The following is a 15,125-nucleotide window of genomic DNA, read 5'->3' on the forward strand; positions in this document are numbered from 1 at the left end:
TTACCCAGTTTCTCCCAATGGTAACATCTTGCAAAACTCTAGGACAATATCACCACTAGGACATTGGCATTGATACAGCGAAGACGTGGAACATTTCCTTCACCACAGCGATATCTCATGCCGCTCTTTTATCCTTTTCATTCTCACTCTTTCCTTAAAGTCTCTGGCAGCCACTAATCTGTTCTCCATTTCTGTCATTTCAAGAATGTTACATAAGTGGAATAATATAATATGCAACCTTGTAGGACTGGATTTTCCATTCAGCATAATTCCCTGGAGATTCAACCAGGTTGTTGTGTGTGTGTCTGTAGCTTGTTCCTTTTCACTGCTGGGCAGTGTCACGTGGTGTGGATGGACCCCATTTTGTTTAACCCTCACTCACTGAAGGACATCTGGTCCTGTTGTTGGTTATTATGAATAAAGCTGCTATAAATATTTTTGTATAGGCTTTTATGAGAACATAAGTTTTCCTTTCTCTGGGATAATGCCTAGGAGTGCAATCACTGGGTTATATGGTAGCTGCATGTAGTTTTTTTTTTTTAATGCCAGATCATTTTTCATTCCCACCAGCAATATGTTGGTGATTCAATTCTTTACCTCAGAATTCTCCCTGTTGTTCAGTTTGGGTAAATTGTATTGTTCTATCTTCCAGCTCACTGATTCCTTCATCTGGCTCCTCCACTCTGGGGAGTCCTTGAGTTTTTTAATTTGGTTATTGTCATTTCTATTTGGTTCTTATTTAGACCTTCTATTTCTTTGCCGAGATGCTCTATTTTTTTATTCATTTTGAGAGTGCTTAGAATTGTTGAGACATTTTTATGTTTGCTTTCAATCTTTGTAAGAATTCTAACGCCTATGTTATCTTGATGTTGATACCTATGGATTGCCTTTTTCATTCAGTTTGAGATCTTCCTGGTTCTTGATATAATGAGCAATTTATTATTGCAACCTGGAAATTTGTGGTATTCTGAGGTTTTCGTAGTTATTTAAGTCTTATGTGTTAGCTGTCTTCATCTCATACCACCCCCGAACCGGAAGGAGGGGGCTTCCTCACTACTGCCGGGTAGGAATAGAAGTCCAAGCGTTACCGACCCTTTCAAGTCGGGCCCCAGCAAGGGTCCTCCTGCCTGGTGTCACTGTGCCAATAGAATGAGACTGAGTTGGGTTCACAAGCAAAGGAAAGCTTTATTCCCTGATTAAAGAATGGAGAGGGGCAAGCTCCCGCTCTAGAACACACGCTCTCCTGATAGGCTGTGGGCGGGGCTGCTTTATAGGGTTCTCGCAGTAGGGAGGGGGCGGGGTTGTCCGGCGCAGCTGCTCATGCTCCCGATCCAGAGCCGGCGCGGCGTCTCTGCACGTGGTCCCTGAACTGAGCGTCCTGCAGCCCTTCCGCTGGAGGAACTCCGGTCTGAAGTGCCTGGTGCGAGGTCTCCGCGTGTGAGTCGGTGCAACTAGACGCAGCACAAAGGAAAAGAAAAAAAAGGTTAGACTTTATTTTATTACCCAGATTCTATTTTTATTTTCCGGGAGCTGTGAATGGGCTTTGCTGGTGACAAACCCCTCCTCTGCCTTTTGTCCTCCTCATTGTTGAGGGCACTGAGGGTCTCAGGTCCATCTTCTGTGACTGCTTCCTGCTGAGTGTGGGCATTGTTGTCCTGCAGCCACCGTGAGGTCTGTTTGGTGGCCCCAGGCTCCGGCCCTGACCATCTCCCTGAGGGATCCCCATTTGTCTAACCTCTTGGAGACAAAGGACCCCGGAGAGTTTAAGATACGTGCCCAAATGTCAGCAAGAGAATAATGGTCACCTGTGAAATTTTCCTGACAAGGCAGGGCTGCAGGTCTTTGGCCCCGATGCAGAGGCTCACTGCCGGGCCTGAGTGTACGTGGTCGAACTTTGGTTGTTTTTCAGGAGAGAAGCTGCAGGTCAGAGTGGTTCGCACAAGTAGTCAAGGGGGCTGTGGCCCCAGGTTTTCTCTCCAGAGGTTGGGTCTCGGGGGCCTCTTCCCTCAAGTGCAGTGTCCCCACGGAGTGACCCCTGCTACTTCTGGGCAGAGCAGGTGGTGAGGGTCACCAAACAGGGTCCTTTCCACTTAGGGGTGAGCTGGGCTTGCAGGCTGCCAGTTTTCCAGGTTTTTAGATGTACTCAGGCTCCTGGCTGGAAGGGGTTGGGGGCCGGGTCAGTGGGTGCAGGCAGCACCTGGTCCCCATATTCCGTGAGAGCTTTCTCGGTTTCTCCTGCCTGGAGGGCACACGCGGGCTGTTCCATTTTAGGGGGGCTAAGGTGTCCCTTCTCTTCAGCTTGGGGAATGGGTCTACCATACAGGAATTCAAGGGCGCTTAACTTATCCCTCGGGGCCAACCGCATGTGGCGCAGGGCAGTCGGAGTTCCCTGACATAGCTTGGCTAAGGCCCGTTTGAAGGTCTGATGGGATCTATTTTCTCCATTGATTGGGGTCTCCAGGCTGCATGCAGGGTCCATCTTATGCCCAGGGCACTTGAGACATTATCGCATTGTACGAATCCTGGGAGCCCAGACCTGGGGATTATTTCTTTTCAGTTCTGGCAGGGAATGCTTCTGTCTAACCCAGAAAATGTGTTTACTAGCACCAAGGGACACCTGAAGTTACCAGCTGCCCTCGGCATGACAGTGAAATCAATGTGCCCGTCTTCTCCAGGATATGTCCCTCGGGTCTGAACGGTCCTTATCTGGGCGCTTTGGTCGGGGCATCAGGTGTTAGGGTTGTTCATTGTGCAGATGGGGCCCGTCTCAACTACCCAACTGATTATACTTTTCATGCCAGGAGTTACCATGACCCCAACTAACCAATTATATAGGGCTTCCCTCCTGTAGCGAGTTCTTTGATGAGCCTCCCTAATGGCTTGATAAGCTGCAGTTGGGGAAAGAAGTGCTACCCTTGTTCATTAACTAGCCCTCCATGGCTTCCTAGATCTCTGTTGAAGTAGCTAAATCTGGGAGGGTCAGGACAGGGGCGTGAAGTAATTGCTTTTGTAATTCTTGAAATGCCTCTTCATCATCCTTCCCTTTGAACATTTCATGTAGGGGCCCAGCTATTAGACTATGGCTAGGGATCCAGATGCAGCAAAACCCAGCCACCCCTGGGAAACCCCTAAGCTGTCCTCTGGTTCTAGGAGGGGCGAGACTGCAACTGCTTCTTCCCTTTCCTGGGGTAGGCTTCCCTGACCTTCTGTGAGAATGAAGCCCAGGTAGGTGACTCTAGCTTGTGAAATTTGAGCCCTTTTCTTGGACACCTTATACCCTTTATTGGCTAGGTGGCTCAGGGTGGTTACAGTATTTTTTCAGAGGCCTCCTTAGTAGGCCTGGTGATCGGAATGGTGGGTTCCCTCCTCCAGATGTGATCTTTTGGGCCTTTAGCTATTTCCCCAAAGATGATGGGGGAATTTTTGAATTCTTGGGGCAGGACTGTCCAGAAGTATTGTTTTTGTTGCGTGTTTGGGTCCTGCCACTCAAAAGCAAAAATTCCTTGTGGCTTTGGGGCTAATGGAAGAAGAAGGTGTCTTTTAAATCTAATACAGAATATTAGGTCCTGGTGGACATAGAGTAGCCAGCAGGGTGTAGGGTTTAGGGACCACTGGATGTGTACCCTCAGTGGCTTCATTACTGCCCTGAGGTCCTGTACCATCCGGTATTCTCTACTGGGTTTCTTTATGGGGAGAGTGGGGTACTACAGGCTGACTGGATCAACTAATAATGCCCTGGTCAGTTAGGTCCTGTATCACAGGGGCAATGCCCAACAAGGCCTCCTGATGGAGAGGGTACTGTTTCCTATTGGGCCACATATGTCCGGGTTTTAGATGCACTGTCACGGGACTGGCTCCTACAGTTCGTCCTACCCGTCCCTGGGCCCAGACCTCAGGATTTACTCTGTCCTCCTGAGGGAGGTTTGTCCTCAGCCATTAACATCAACCTCTTGTGCCCTTTGTCTACAGGGACACCAACCTCCAGTTTGTCTCCTGTTAGGTGGACAGCAGCCCCCAATTTATTAACATAAATCTCTTCCCAGCAGGGGTACAGGACATTCCGGGACATACTGGAAGGAATGGATGAGCGTGTGTTGGTCCAATTTACATTCTGGTGGGTCTAAGAATGCCCGTTCTTGGGCCTTCCCTGATACCCCCATAATTTTACAACTCTTGGGACCCACTTTGCCTGATCTGGTGATCAGATCTGAGTAAGTGGCACTGGTGTCAGCTAAGAATATATTTATAGCTTTTGTTATATTAACCTTCGTACATGTCATTTTAGGTTCTCTTGATCTTAAGAATTCAAGTTACTATCTGGAGTTGTTTTAGTTCCATATAGCTTTTGTGCCCACTCACCTCCTCTACATTGTTATTGGCAAAATCATTACGTTTCTATATGTTACAAGACCAACAATCTCTGTATACATACGGTTTTATACACTTGCTTTTCAAATAATTTAAGAGGAAAAAGGAGAATAAAGATGTATTTTTACTGTATTTTATAATTACATAGTTGCCTTCACCAGTGCTCTTGGTTTTTTCATGTGAATTCAAATTACCCTCTGGGGTCACTTCTTTTAGCCTGAAAAAATTAAGGTGTGTGTGCTAGGAACAAACTCTCTCATTTTTTTAATCCGATAATGTCTTTGTTTTGTCTTCATTTTTTAAAGATAGCTTTGCTGGATATCAGATTCTTGATTGACAGTTTTTTTTTTTTCTTTGCACTTTGAATATGTTATCCCACTGCTTTCTGGCCTCCACTGTTTCTGATAAGAAGTAAATTGCTAATCTTATTGGATTTCTTACAAGTGGCGAGTTTTTTTTTTTTTGGTCACTTTCAAGATTTTCTCCTTGTATTTGGCTTTCAGCTCTTTTACTGTATGTGTCTATTTGTGGATCTCTTTGTGGAATTTGTTGCACTTCCTGGATGTATAGATTAGTGGTTTTCAATAAATTAGGAATGTTTTCAACCATTATTTCTTTAAATATTTTTTCTTTCTCCCTCTTCTCTTCTGGTACTTCTATTACATGTATGTTGGTGTACTTAATGGTATTCCACATTTCCTGAGGCGCTGTTCATTTTTCTTCATTCTTTTTTTTCTCTTTGTTCTTTGGATTGTGTAATCTCTATCAACCTATCTTCAAGTTTGTTAATTCTTTTTTCTGCAAGAAGTTGGGCAAGAAGTTCTCTAGTTAATTTTTCATTTCAATTATACTTTTCAACTCTGGAATTTTTATTTGGTTCTTTTAAAAATTTTATATCTCTTTATTGATACTAGCTATTTGATGTAACATTGTCAGCATACCTTCCTTTATTTTGTAAATCATGGTTTCCACTAGTTCTTTGAATATACTTATAACTACTTTGAAGTCTTCATCTGTTAATCCAACGTCTGGTCACTCTCACAGACAATTTCTGTTGCTTTTGTCCCCCAGTGTATGAGCCGTATTTTCCTATTTCATTGAATATCTCTTATATTTTGTTGGAAATTGGACATTTTAGATAATTTATAATAGCAATTCTGGGTTCTGGTCCCCCCCCCCAACCACCACCATTTGCTTGATTACTTGTTTAGTGACTAGCTTTTATTTCAGTGAAGTCTATTTTACACACACACACGTACACATACACACATATGTACAGATACACACACTGTTAAGCCTTTGGTGTTGCTTCTCAGCCAAGGGTGTGCAGCCTTGGGTTTGCCCACAACCACCTTGGATGGCGGTGCTTTGGCAGGGCTCTTTTTAGCTCTCTTTTCCCCCATCATACCCTGCTGTTAAATGCCACAAATTGTGGGTTAATTGCTCTATTGTCTTCAACAACGCCCTGCGGCATCAATTGTTCCAGAGACTAAACCAATCAAATTCTAGCTTCTAGTCAGTGTTTGATATTTGTTATTATCCTAGGAGAGCTACTCCCAGCTTCCCCTCCCCCCCAATTCTCTCCTGCAAACTAGCAGTCTTCAATTTTGCCTGTATCTACTTCAACAAATCTACCAGTATCCTCTCAATTATCTTTCACCACAGTCTCCACTGTTTATGAGTGCATCATTAGGCTTGAACTTCTCCATGTTCTGTTGCAAACAAAGTCAGGTTCTTTGGGAAGAGATTAAGAGGTATCTATGTTATGTCCTGCTTCTTCCTCCAGGAAAAGTCTCTGAGCCCAATGTGCAAGGAGGGGGCGTGGTGGGTGGTTCCCTGACAGTGAGGATGAGGATGTGGGCAAGGATCTTTCATTTTTGAAAGGTTTTAACTGGGTAAAAAATTATAGGCTGATGATTGTTTTCTTCTTTCTGTATTTTGAATATATTTTTTCACTGTCTTGTAGCTTCCGTTGTTGAGATCTGATTTGAGTCTTATCTTTGTTTCTCTCTTTCTTTGGCTGCCTTTAATACAGTTTCTCTGTCTGTTTAAAGCCATGTGATTTTGATGTGCTTTAGTGTGGTTTTCTTCATTTTTTTTAATGTTTGAAACTCACTGAGTTTCTTATGTCCATGCATTTATACTTTCCATTACATCTGGAAAACCTATGGTCATTATTTCTACAAATATTTTTCTCTATCCATCACTGTCTTCGAGAATTCCGATTACAAGTATATTTGGTCACTTGAATTTGTCTCAGAGCTCAATGATACTTTGTTCCTTTTTTAAAAAACCATATTTCCTGTCGTAGTTCGTTTTGAACAGTTTCTATTGCTATGTCTTAAGTTTATTAACATTTTCTTTTACAGTGTCTAATCTGCCACTAATCTCATCTGATATATTTTTCATCTCAGACATTATAGTTCCATCTCTACTTGATTTGGGTCTTTTTTGTATCTTCTATGCCTCTGCTTAACATGTTCGATCTTTTCTCTAGCTTCATAAACATATGAAATAATATTTATTGTCTTTAGCTATTCTGTCATCTCTGATAGAATCTCTGAATCATTTTCTGGTGATTTATTTTTCTCCTAACGATGGCTTATACTTTTCTGCTTCTTTGCATGTCTGCTAATTTTTGATTGGGTACCAGACATTGTGAATTTTGCCTGGTGGGGCTATTTATTTTGTAGTCCTGTAATCATTCTTAAACTTTGTTCTAGAGTGCAAGTAAATTGCTTGGAAACCAGCATCTGTTGTCTCTTGTATTCTATCTATCTATCTATCTATTTATTTATTTATTGCTGCATTGGGTCTTCGTTGCTGTGAGCGGCCTTTCTCTAGTGGTGGTCAGCGGGGACCACTCTTCATTGCGGTGCATGGGCTTCTCATTGTGGTGGCTTCTCTTGTTGAAGAGCACTGGCTCTAGGCATGCGGGCTTCCGTAGTTGTGGCATGCGGGCTCAGTAGTTGTGGCTCATGGGCTCTAGAGCACAGGCTCAGTAGTTGTGGCACACGGGCTTAGTTGCTCCGTGGCATGTGGGATCTTCCCAGACCAGGGCTCGAACCCATGTCCCCTGCATTGGCAGGTGGATTCTTAATCACTGCACCACCAGGGTAGCCCATCTCTTGTATTCTTGGTGATAGCCATTCTTACAGGTGTGATGTAATATTTCATTGTAGTTTGGATTTGCATTTCCCTGATGCTTAGTGATGTTGAGCATCTTTTCATGTAAGAGTTTTTTTTTTTTTTTGCGGTATGCGGGCCTCTCACTGTTGTGGTCTCTCCTGTTGCGGAGCACAGGCTCTGGACCCGCGGCTCAGCGGCCATGGCTCACGGGCCTAGCCACTCCGCGGCATGTGGGATCTTCCCGGACCGGGGCACGAACCCGTGTCCCCTGCATCGGCAGGCAGACTCTCAACCACTGCGCCACCAGGGAAGCCCATGTAAGAGTTTTATAATATCAGGTCTTATGTCTTATGGTCTTATGGTCTTTGATCCAGTTCAAGTTCATTTTTGTGAGTGGTAAGGGTCCAGTTTCATTGCTCTGCATATGTCTATCCAGTTTTTCCAACACCATTTGTTGAAGAGACTCTCCTTTCCCCTCTTGGCTCCCTTGTCAAATATTAGTTGGCTATGAGCAGGGGTTCAATTCTAGGCTCTCTATTCTGTTCCATTGATCTGTGTGTCTATTTTGTGTCACTACCATACTGTTTTGATTACTGTAGCTTTACAGTATAGTTTGAAACCAGGAGGTGTGATACCTATAGCTTTGTTCTTTTCCCTTAGGACTCCTTTGCTATTCAGGGTTTTTTGTGGTTCCATACAAATTTTAGGATTTTTTATTCCTATTTCTGTAAAGAATTCCATTGGTATTTTGATGGTATTGAACCCATAGATGGCTAAGGTTAGTATGGACATTTTAACAATATCAACTCCATAACAATATCCATAAACACAGGATGTCTTTCCATTTGTTTTCTTCAATTTCTTTCACTGACGTCTTGTAGTTTTTAATGTACAGATCTTTCACTTCCTTGATTAAATTTATTCTTAAGTATTTTATTATTTTTCATGCTACTGTAAATGGGATAGGTTTCTTTATTTCTCTTTCAGATGTTTCATCCTGAGTGTATAGAAATACACTCTAATTTCTGTATGTTGTCTCTGTATCCTGCAGCTTCTCCAAAATTTTTTATTAGTTCCAACAGTTCTTTGGTTGAGCCTTTGGGATTTTCTATATACAGAATAATATCATTTGCAAATAGCAACAGTTTTACTTCTCCCTTTCCGATTTGGTTTCATTTTATTTCTTTGTCTTGCTTAATTGCTCTAGCTAGGACTTCAAGTACTATATTGAATAAGAATGGTGATAGTGGGCATTTTTGTCTTGTTCCTGATCTTAGAGGAAAAGGTTTCCATTTTTCTCCATTGAATATGACGTTTACTGCTGTCAGTTTGATAGGTATAGTTCCAGATGGTTTTCTAGGTACATAAACTCACACACACACACACACACACACTGTCTCTCTCTCAAAAGTAACACACAAATGGGATCATAGTTTGCTTAAAGTGCTACAGCTTGCTTTTTTCACATAACATTCTGTCATTTCCATAACGATGCATCTATATCTACTTAATTCCTTTATTTAAAACAATTTTCAAAACAAGGTACATGGTTTGAATTTCAAAAAGGTACAGTAAAAAAGGAGGCCTGCCTTTTACCCCAGTCCCCCAGCTCTGCTTACAGTTTCTTGAGTATGGTCATGTCCAAAGATACCTATGCCTGTGTAATGATGTTCCATTTTCTTACACAAACCATAACATACTACACACCATTCTGTATTTTTCACTTTATCTAGGAGCTTCTTATTCTTTTATTTTAACACTTGCATAGTTGTATTAGCTAAGGTTCTTTGGTTGCAAGCAGTAGAAACTTACACAATGAATTAAAGCACAAAGGGAATTTATTGGAAGGACAGTGGCAAACAGCTTCAGAGCCAGACTTTGGGAAAGACAGGATGAGGGTTCTTTGGGGAGCTTGGAAGCAGGAACACGGGACCATCCAATGACTTCAGCTCCACCTGCCCTCTCTCTGTAGGTTTCTGTTCAGAATCTATTAGCCTAGTCTGCACCTTCTTTGGTCAGGTCCCCTGCTTGGATGAATCTTCTTTTGGCTTCAGAGTTGAAGTAGTCTGTTTGACTGGCACAGCCTGGCTCATGTGACCACCCCAATTTGGGGGTGCATGTATCTTTTCAAATTAGAGTTTTCGTCTTTTCAGAGTGGGATTGCTAGATCACATGGTAAATCTATTTTTAGTTTTTAAAGGAACCTCCATACTGTGGCTGCACCAATTTACATTCCCACCAACAGCGTAGAAGGGTTCCCTATTCTCCACACCCTCTCCAGCATTTATTATTTGTAGACTTTTTGATGATGGCCATTCTGACCAGTGATACCTCATTGTAGTTTTGATTTGCATTTCTCTAATAATTTTGCCAACTGTTTTTTATTAATTTATTTTATTGAAGTATAGGTGATTTACAGTGTTGTGTTAATTTCTGCTGTACAGCAGTGTTTAGTTTTTTTTTATATATATTCTTTTTCATATTCTTTTCCATTGTGGTTTATCACAGGATATTGAATATAGCTCCCTGTGCTATACAGTATGACCTTGTTGTTTATCCATTCTCTCTATATTAATTTGAATCTGCTAATCCCTAACTCCCAATCCATCCCTCCCCCACTTCCCCTCCCCCTTGGCAACCACCAAGTCTGTTCTCCATGTCTGTGAGTCTGTTTCGTAGATAAGTTCATTTGTGTCATATGTTAGATTACATAGAAGTGATATCATATGGTATTTGTCTTTCTCTATCTGACTTAATTCATTTAGTATGATCATCTCCATATTGCTGCAAATGGCATTATTTCATTCTTTTTTATGGCTGAGTAGTATTCCATTGTATATATGTACCACAACTACTTTATCCATTCATCTGTCAAAGGACATTTAGGTTGTTTCCATGTCTTGGTTGTTGTGACTAGTGCTGCTGTGAACATAGGAGTGCATGTGTCTTTTCAAATTATAGTTTTGTCTGGATGTACGCCCAGGAGTGGGATTGCTGGATCATAGGGCAACTCTGTTTTTCATTTTTTTTTTTTTTTTTTTTGCTGTACGCGGGCCTCTCACTGTTGTGGCCTCTCCCGTTGCGGAGCACAGGCTCCGGACGCGCAGGCTCAGCAGCCATGGCTCACGGGCCCAGCCGCTCTGCGGCATGTGGGATCCTCCCGGACCGGGGCATGAACCCATGTCCCCTGCATTGGCAGGCGGACTCTTAACCACTGCACCACCAGGGAAGCCCTCATTGTAGTTTTGATTTGCATTTCTCTAATTTGCTAATTGTTTTCTGAGAGTATTTGTATCACCCTACTTGTCAGCAGAATTACTTTAAAAAAAAACCCTGCTAATTTAAAAGGTGAAAAAAATCATTTAAATTTACATTTTTGTTTTTTAGATGATTTTTTTTTTGTATATTCATTGGATGTTTGTATTTTCTGTGACTGTTTCATCTTTTGCCAAAATTTTATTGTGTTCCTAGTGTGTTTCTAATAGTCTTACATGTGCTGATTATATATATATAAATATTTATAGTTTTGAAACACATACATATTTTTAAGGTTCATTATATATATATACATATTTTTAGAACTTAACAAAATGGAAAACTTTTCCTAAAAAATGAAAATGAAATCTGTGCTGTTTTGTGCTGATGGACAACCACCAATGCTTCTCATATAGAAGACTGAAATACAGGCATGACCAAGATATTTTTGAGAAGTAAATCTCTTGCTGCACAAATTCTCTACAGCTTTGAATTTGGAAGACATGAACATGGCCCAGCAGAGTCTGAAGATAGGAGTTAAACTGCTCCAGTCTGGGCCCAGCATGTGCTTGTCATATGTGCTTGGTTCCCTAAGTGTTTACTGAATGAGTGAGTGAGTGAGTGAGTGATGCTTTGTTTTTTATGTAGGATATAGGATTAAAAACCTGAGACTCCCCTGGTGGTGCAGTGGTTAAGAATCCGCCTGCCAATGCAGGGGAAACGGCTTTGAGCCCTGGTCTGGGAAGACCCCACATGCCGCGGAGCAACTAAGCCCGTGCGCCACAGTTACTGAGCCTGCACTCTAGAGCCCGAGAGCCACAACTACTGATCCTGTGTGCCTGGAGCCCGTGCTCCACAACAAGAGAAGCCACCGCAATGAGAAGCCCGTGCACCACAACGAAGAGCAGCCCCCACTCGCCACAACTAGAGAAAGCCCATGCGCGGCAACGAAGACCCAATGCGGCCAAAAAATAAATTAATTAATTAATTATTTTAGAAAAAAGCCTATAGGATCGGGATTTCCCTGGTGTCCAGTGGTTAAGACTCTGGGCTCCCAATGCAGGGGGGCCCGGGTTCGATCCCTGGTTGGGGAACTAGATCCCACATGCTGCAACTAAATATCCCGCATGCTGCAACTAAAAAAAAGATCCTGAATGTTGCAACGAAGATTCTGCTCGCAGCATCGAAGATCCTGTGTGGGGCAACTAAGACCCAGGGTAGGTAGGTAGGTAGGTAGATAAGATAGATAGACAGATAAATATTTTTAAAAACCCTGTAGGATTGAAAACCAGTCTTGCTGTTTTTCCTTTGTAAACTGACATCGAACTTTGGAAGACTACCCATCCGACGGATGGATCTATAATTTGGAGTAAATAGAGGTTCATAATTGGACAGTGTATACTAGTTCATTTTGAGAGGACTATGCCTGAGGAATTAATGAGAAGAAACAATTTGGGAGAGACAGGGGACCAGCGCCGTGGGCAGGCTGTACGTTCGCCTGGTGGAGAAACATCTTCCTCCAGTATTTTTTTTTTTTTTTTTTTTTTTTGCGGTACGCGGGCCTCTCACTGCTGTGGCCTCTCCCGTTGCGGAGCACAGGCTCCGGACACGCAGGCGCAGCGGCCATGGCTCACAGGCCCAGCCGCTCCTAGGCATGTGGGATCCTCCCAGACCGGGGCACGAACCCGTGTCCCCTGCATCGGCAGGCAGACTCTCAACCACTGCGCCACCGGGGAAGCCCTTCCTCCAGTATTTTATAAAATATGTTCTATCTGGAGTTTGTGTCTCACTTGGGAAATTTTTATAAGTTATATAAGCCAGCGGTGAAAATACAGGGCTAGACAGATGGGAGAAATTGCTCATGTAGTCAACTATTAATAATGCTCTTAAATCTATGTTTATTGTTGGGCCTTTTCATAATGCCCAGGGCCTTCTACTGAGTTTTATGGCATGGCAACCCAAATAAAAATGATTTACTTATAAAATCCCTCTGAATTCTACTTGCTATGTTGTCGTGCCAGTTTAATGTACATTAATTAATTAACTTACCTTTTAAAATGTGTTCCTGTGTGTGAGCGCCTGCTTCTTGGCATTGTTTTCCATGCTGAGAACAAGAGTTTCCGTTCGGCAGACTCTCCTTCTCATTCTCTATACTCGGATGAGCCACGTGGCAGGGCTCAATCTGTGATCTGTAGACATGCCTTTCCAAGGCCTAAGGTAGAGGCAGAGGTAGTGTACTTTCCTTGGACCACAGGGTGTTGTTTATAGTACCACAGAGACCTTGACTCGAAGACTTTTTTTTTTTTTTTTAATTTAATCTTGGCTGCATTGGGTCTTCGTTGCTGCACGCGGGCTTTCTCTAGTTGCGGTGAGCGGGGGCTACTCTTCATCGTAGTGCGTGGGCTTCTCATTGCGGTGGCTTCTCTTGTTGCAGAGCACGGGCTCTAGGCTCACGGGCTTCAGTAGTTGTGGCACGCGGGTTCAGTAGTTGTGGCTCTCAGGCTCTAGAGCGCAGACTCAGTAGTTGTGGCGCACGGGCTTAGTTGCTCCACGGCATGTGGGATCTTCCCGGACCAGGGCTTGAACCCGTGTCCCCTGCATTGGCAGGCGGATTCTTAACCACTGCGCCACCAGGGAAGACCCTCTAAGACTTTTTAACTCCCAAACCTTGCTATTGTGGGTGGAAAAAAGACAAGGTTAAATGTGAAGTAACCTGAAATATGTGCTTCACATGGAGACTTTAGTGTCCCCTCGTTATAGTCTGTGGGCTGCTGTTTAACCGCGGAAGCACGGAAGGGTAAGCGTTTTTCTCTTGGATTTAGACGGCTGTCTAAACTGGCCCACAGAGATGCTGCGCCAGCGCAAATGTTCCCTGCCACAGGGCTTCTGCATTCAGATTTCCTCGGGAGTAAATTTTAACCAGTGAAATGCATTGGTTATAAAAGTTCTTTAGGCTCTTAAACTGGCAATCCTTGGGACATAAGTGCGTTGAGACATCCCCATCCTGTATTTTGAGGGAGCTGAGTTTGGATCAAGTTCAGCATAAGGTAGAAGAAAGAATATAGGTTTTTGATTCAGACAGTCCTGGCTTCCAATAGGATTTCTGCCACTTCCATGACCTTGGGCAAACTTTAAACCTCTCCTCGGTTTCCTTATTTGTAATGGGAGTGATGGCATCTTCTTCATAGGGTTGTAAGATAACCACGTGGACACGGGGTTTTAAAAGGCGTATCTTGGGCTTCCCTGGTGGCACAGTGGTTGAGAGTCCGCCTGCCGATGCAGGGGACACGGGTTCGTGCCCCGGTCCGGGAAGATCCCACATGCCGCGGAGTGGCTGGGCCCGTGAGCCATGGCCACTGAGCCTGCGCGTCCGGAGCCTGTGTTCCGCGGCAGGAGAGGCCACAGCGGTGAGAGGCCTGCGTACCGCAAAAAAAAAAAAAAGGCGTATCTTAACTTTCTCACCGCGCACACACAAAATGGTAACTCAGGTAATGACTGTGTTAACCAACCTTATTGTGATAATCACTTTGCAATATGTACTTCTATCAAATGGTCATATTGTATACCTTAAATGTACAGTGTTATATATCAAATACTGGATATCTCAGTCAAGCTGGGGAAAAAGGGCCCCACAATGTTTGCCCTTAGGTGACAGACGATGAATGTTGTTGTCCACGCAGGTTCCCGTATAGCCTGCGATACCTTGTGGGTTTAATACTCCATAGGAAAGTGGCTAGGCTTCACTTTATCTGAGGTTCACCTCAGGTAATGTCTATTCAACAAGCACTGATTACCTACCAGATATTCTTTATGATCCAAAGACAGTGGCAAGACTTCAAGCAGTGACAGATATCATGCAATAATATAAACATGTAAATGCCACGTTGAGTCACATCGATAATCGATGACAGAATGGTAAATTCCACCTAGTAGATCTGAGGCAGATCTATCCAGCCCTCGCCCCCCACCCCCCCAAAAATCACAGAGAAATTAAAAACTCCACGGCCACCTTCCAGAATCAGGCCTGAGGAGACGTCCTCAGTACGTAGCCTACTCGGGAAAACTACCCACCCTGGCTCCCTCTGCCTCCATGTATGCGCTGTTCAGAAAGACTGGCCACCAGCAGGTGACGGGACACGGCGGAGACCGTGGCTTCTCATTTACTTTCTTGGAGATGATGTTTTCTAAAATGAGGTAAAACAGAAAACGAATTGTGCTAGCTCGCACTTAGGTTTAACTCCTGCCGCTTTCTAGTGGAAGCGAGCAATGCAGTTCCTAAGCTTAGGGCCAGACGTGCACTTCTGTCTCTACTTGTTTCAAAACCAGAGACTCAGCACAAACACCTTATTTTATCTTATTTATTTACTTTTTTA

Source organism: Neophocaena asiaeorientalis, unplaced genomic scaffold (genome assembly GCF_003031525.2).
Source record: "Neophocaena asiaeorientalis asiaeorientalis breed wild unplaced genomic scaffold, Neophocaena_asiaeorientalis_V1.1 scaffold59, whole genome shotgun sequence".
NCBI lineage: Eukaryota > Metazoa > Chordata > Mammalia > Artiodactyla > Phocoenidae > Neophocaena > Neophocaena asiaeorientalis.